Raw genomic sequence first — 5,656 nt, 5'->3', positions numbered from 1 at the left:
TTAATTGGGTTATTAGTTTTTTTTGCTATTGAGTTGTAGAAGTTCCTGGTTGCTGTTATGGAGATTAACCCCTTATCAGATATATGGTTTGCAAATATTTTTTCCTATTCTATAGGTTGTCTATTCACTCTGTTGATTTTTTTTACTGTACTTTTTAGTTTGATGCAAATCCACTGTATTTTTTGTTTTTGTTGCTTGTTTTTTGATGTCATATTTACGAAATTATTCCATGACCAATGTCATGAAACTTTTCCCCTGGTTTTCTTTTAGGAGTTTTAGAGTCTCAATTGTTATGTTTAAGTCTTTAATTAATTTTGAGTTGATTTTTGTATATGGTATAAGATAGAGGTCCAATTTCATTCTGTTGCATGTGGATATCCCATTTCCATACCACCATTTGTTAAGGAGAATATCCTTTCCTCATTATGTATTTTTGGCACCCTTGTTGAAGATTAGTTGACCATATAAGCATGGATTTATTTCTGGGCTCTCTATTCTGTTATATTGGTCTACATGTCTGTCTTTAAGTCGGTATCATACTGTTTGATTACTGTAGTTTTGTTATATAGTTTGAAATCAGGATGTATAATGCCTCCAGCTTTATTTTTCTTTGTTAGAATTGATTTGGCTCTTCGTGCTCTTTTGTAGCTTTTCATATGACTATACAATTGCCTTTTCTGTTTCTATAAAAAAATACCATTGGGATTTTGATAAAGATTATATCAAATCTATAGATCATTTTGGGTAGTACAAGCATTTTAATAATATTAAGTCTTCTAGTCCATAAACACAGGATGTCTTTCTATTTGTTTGTATCTCCTTTAATTTCTTTTACCACTGTTTGTAGCTTTCAGCATATAAGTCTTTCACCTCTTTATCCAAGTTTAACAATTTTTTTGTGTGTGTGGCATGGATGTTATTATAAATAGGATTGTTTTCCTAATTTTCTTTTTGAGTAGTTGTTACTGTGTAAAATGCAACTGATTTTTATGTGTTGATTTTTTATCCTGTGACTTTACTGAATTTGTTTATTAGTTCTAACAGTTTTTTTGTGGAGTCTTTATGTTTTTTCTATATATAAGATCATATCTGCAAACAGGAACAATTTTATTCCTTCCTTTATGGTTTGGATTCCCATTATTATTTTTCTTTCCTAATTGCTCTGGCTAGAACTTTCAATAGTATGTTAAATAGAAGTGAAGAGAGTAGGCATCCTTGTCTTGTTCCTGATTGAAATCATCACGAGAGAGTCTAAAGTCTGATATATGTATAGCCACCCCTGCTCTATTTTGGTTACCATTTGCATGGAATGTCTTTCTCCATCTCTTCATTCTCACAACACAATTCTGATAAGCTTGTCAGCACTCTGCATAAAACCCTTCACCAGCTTCCAATTACCTCTACAGTATGGAGTCTTTCTCCTTTTTAGGCCTTATGCTAAAATCTCACTTATCTACTTGGAGCACCTGAGAGGGGGCTTGTCACAGCTCTGCTTGGAGTGACTTCCTCTAATTTGTCATTAAAGTTCAAGCTTCATCTTTCCTCCCAATCCCCACTCCCATGCCAGCCTTGGAGAACTGACCTCTCCTCTTGTATTAGTTCCCTAGGGTTGTCATAATGAAGTACCACAGACTGGGTGGCCTGAACAACAGAAATTCTCACAGTTTTTGGATTAAGATTAAGGTATCAGTAGAGTTGGTTTCTTCTAAGGCCTCTCTCCTTGGTTTATAGATGGCAACTTTCTCCTTGTGTCTTCACACAGTCTTTCCTCTGTGTGTGTCTGTGTTCTAATCTCTTCTTATGACATCAGCCATATTGTATTTGGGCCCACCCAATGATATAATTTAATTACTTAATTACTTCTTTAAAAACCCTATCTCCAAATATGGTCACATTCTGAGGTACTAGGGGTTAGGGCTTCAACGTATGAATTTGTGGAGTGACACAATACAGCCCCTTAACGGCCTCCTTATACTCAGTATGGCATTATAACATTGGTTTATTGGAATGAATGTTATAAGAAATGAACCCCTATTATATGTCTTTAGATTTTTAAGATATCCCTTGAGGATAGGAACTGAATCTTACTGATCTTTGTGTTCCCTAACTGGATGAGAGGAGGTACTCACTACATGTTTTAAAGAAGTGAACAAATCATCTTAAAAATGTGTGCATTTATTATTTTTTGTCTTATCATGTTTAAGCTTCTTGAGGTAATACTTTTACAAAGAACAAATAATGATACACTACCAAGAAATATGCTCACTATACTCACATACATTTCTATACTAAAGGTAAATATAGATCATAATTGTTGTGGGAAATAGAACATGATCTCTGATATAATGTGCTCATCCCAAGTCTGTGAATTGATAATTTAGATAATTTGATGGAAACATTTATTATAAGGGCTATTCTCTTTGTTTTTTAACAGATGGATCATTTAAGAAAATTCTCAGATCAAGAAGAGATTTGAAAGAAGAAATAAATAATCTAGGTACTCTAAAGTTTCCTGTTGTTTTCAGATATTGTGATAGAATAACCCAGGATCATCTATTTTTTTCTCATTCTAGTTAATTGATGTACATCAGGTAAAAAAAAATCTGAGGGTACTTCCACCTCTTACTTTCCATATGAGTAAAGCAACCTGGGTCAATTAACCCACATCTACTTAGCATAGTCTTAATCTAAAGGAAATAGGTCGCTATCATATCCATTCTCTATAGTTATAATATAGTCGCTTTTTAATTGTCTCATAGATTTTACTCTATCAGAGTAGCTGGTTTAGCAGTTAAGTGTAAGGCTTCCATTGAATTCTCACAAAAGTTAAGTGTAATGAATTTAGGATTAAATAATAATAGCTAACACTAATTAAGCACTTGCTACCTACCAGGCATTGTAGAAGCCTCATAATCAGGTTTTCTCGATGAACACTCACACAATCACATGCAGTAGGTATTCTTATTACCCCTCTTTTTCCAGATGAATACATCAAGGCACAGAGAAATTAATAATGAATATTCCCAATATCATGGGGCAGTGAGTGACACAGGCAGAATTTAGATCAGACTGATAGCAGAGTCCACTGCACTGATGACCACTATGCTCAACTGAGCACTACTTTTCTTTGGTATATTGACATTTAAAACCTAACCAGATTATTTGGAAGATGGGTCTGAAAAAACTGATTTTTGTATACCACTTAAATTTCAGGTACACTATCAATGATGTTGATTATTAGAGGAGTTAAAGATAGTGTGCTTTAATAATGATGATGATAATAAAGTTTCTCCCCCCCATTTCAGCAGGTACTTGCCAAAACAACATCTTTAGAAGGCATCATATAAAAAATAAAGTTTTTAGAATCAGAGATCAGATTTGGGTCTTGGCTTATTATTTATAGCTATGTGACTTTAGGCAAGTTCTTAATCTCCCTGAGCCTCAGTCTCTTTTTCTGCAAAATGGAGACGATTTCTCTCTGCCTTGCAGAGTTAGGAGAATTAAATGAAATTGTGTAGGTAAAACAATTAGCTAGGAAGGAACTCAAAAAACAGCAAATTATAATGCTTTATTCTTTTGAAAGCCCGTTCTCACCAAAGCCACACGCTAACCTAGGCTAGACAGAAATTATAATCATTTAATGATGGCAAAGTGAGTTTCTGAAAATTGAACTGTCTTGCCAAGTCCAAATGGCTAGGAGAGGTGGGGCCACTATAAGTGTCAGAGCTTATATTCTATGATCTAGTGGACTTTTTACTTTATGATACTGCCTCTTGGCTCCAGCCCTGGCTCTGCCGCCAAGCAGCTGTGCCCACTTGGAAAAGTCTCTTACCCTCTCTGTACCGCTATTTCTTTAACTCCTAAATGACAGAGAGGGACACAATTAGTTCTAATGTACCATTCAGTGGTTTTTAGGAAAACAGGAGGGCAACCTAAATGAAAGCTCCTGCTCTTCTATTTACCTTCTCAGGCTTCATACTAAGTATGGCTTGACTGTCTTGGTCTAGTAAGTGTCCAGTGGAAAGAGACTGTGTGAGTGTTTTGAAACCAATCATATTCCATCAAAATGTGGTCTAAATAAAAAGGCCCCAGAGATATTTTATGAAGAAAGAGCAAGCCTTCGGTGGTCATGATACTGTCTTCAAATATTCAAGAAACTGGTGATTATGTGACTTTTTCTGCACAAGAAAATTAATCCTTGGAGTACCAATAAGGGTATTTGTAATAGGAGTTAAATTTTGGTTTAGAAGATCTCAGGAAGAGTTTTCCAGCAATTAGATCTCTCTGAAATGGAACAGGCCGCTTGGGAAGGAAGCAGTTTCCCATTCCAGGAGCTATTCCAGGAGGGACTTGTCGACTACTGGTACTAGGGTGGGGCAGGGGGCTCCTGAGGTAAATCCATAGAACCGGAAGCAGACTGGTGGTTGTCAGTGGTGGTACGGTGTGGGGTGGGGTGGGGGTATGTGGAGTAACTGCTTAATGGGTAAGGAGTTTTATTTTGGAGCAATGAAAATACTTTGGAATTAGGTGAAGGTGGTAGTTGTACAATTACCACTGAATTCTTCACTTTAAAATAGTTAATTTTATGTTATGTGAATTACGTCTCAATACAAAAAAAGAAAAAGAAAGAAAAGGCTTCTCGTAGAGGAGAGGAGTGGAGGTCTCCTCTTTAAAAATAGGAAGATTGGCAGATAAAATCATCACTCCCTACTCACTCCCCAATCTGGACACTTGAGATAGATCTTAGAGAATGGGTAGGATTTTCACAAATAAAAATAATGACTATTTTATGATGATACGGCAGCTTATATATGAAAAGGGGAAACCACAGACAGTTTATTATGGCCAGACCCTAGTGGGCCTGGAGGGAAATGTTCTTTTGAACTTCTAGATTATTTCCATAAGCAAACTAAATAGCCTTTCCCAGTCCTACAGTAAGTCGATGGCAGAGATAAACCTGGATCCTTGGTCTTTTAACTTCCAGGCTCATGTTCTTTTCTACAAAAAAAAAAAAAAAAAAAAAAAAAAATTGATTCCAGATGCTCCAGACCAACAAATTGGTCTTGTGTTAATTGTGCTAAGAGTTGCAGTGTATTAAAAATTAAATCCCCTATCTCAGCCTGGAATGCTCATGTAACTAACATGTTTATCTTTCAGGGCTCCACTTAAAACCAGTTTCTTGGGAAACCTTCCATGGACCCTAAGCCCAAACTCTGATAGAACTGTTATTTTCCTTCCAATTATTTATCCCAAGTATATTATTACACAGTCCTAATCATTCTTTTTTAGTAATGTCTGTCTCTCCCATTAATAATATCTAACACTTATGGAAAACCTACTCAGGGTCAGATTCTGTTCTAAGTTTTTCACAAGAATTAATTCATCAAGTTCTCACCACAACCCTATGAGTTAGATATCTTATTTATTCCCCCTTTAACAAATGGGGAAACTGAGGCAATTAATTAACTTGCCCAAGGTCAAACAGCTAATAGCAGAGCCAGAATCCAGCCCAGCAGTTTGATTCCTGAACCTGCACACTGAAGCTCCCCCCAAACAGCTATTGTTCTTATGCTTGCTTCCTCAACACTCAGCACAGGGCCTGCCAAGAGAGGACACACACTAAATATATGTCAAATAAATGCAGGATCTAGATTCG

This window comes from Pteropus vampyrus, unplaced genomic scaffold (genome assembly GCF_000151845.1).
Source record: "Pteropus vampyrus isolate Shadow unplaced genomic scaffold, Pvam_2.0 Scaffold61, whole genome shotgun sequence".
In the NCBI taxonomy this organism is placed as follows: Eukaryota; Metazoa; Chordata; class Mammalia; order Chiroptera; family Pteropodidae; genus Pteropus; species Pteropus vampyrus.
The sequence above is the reverse complement of the archived record's forward strand: the minus strand, read 5'-3'. Positions refer to the sequence as shown.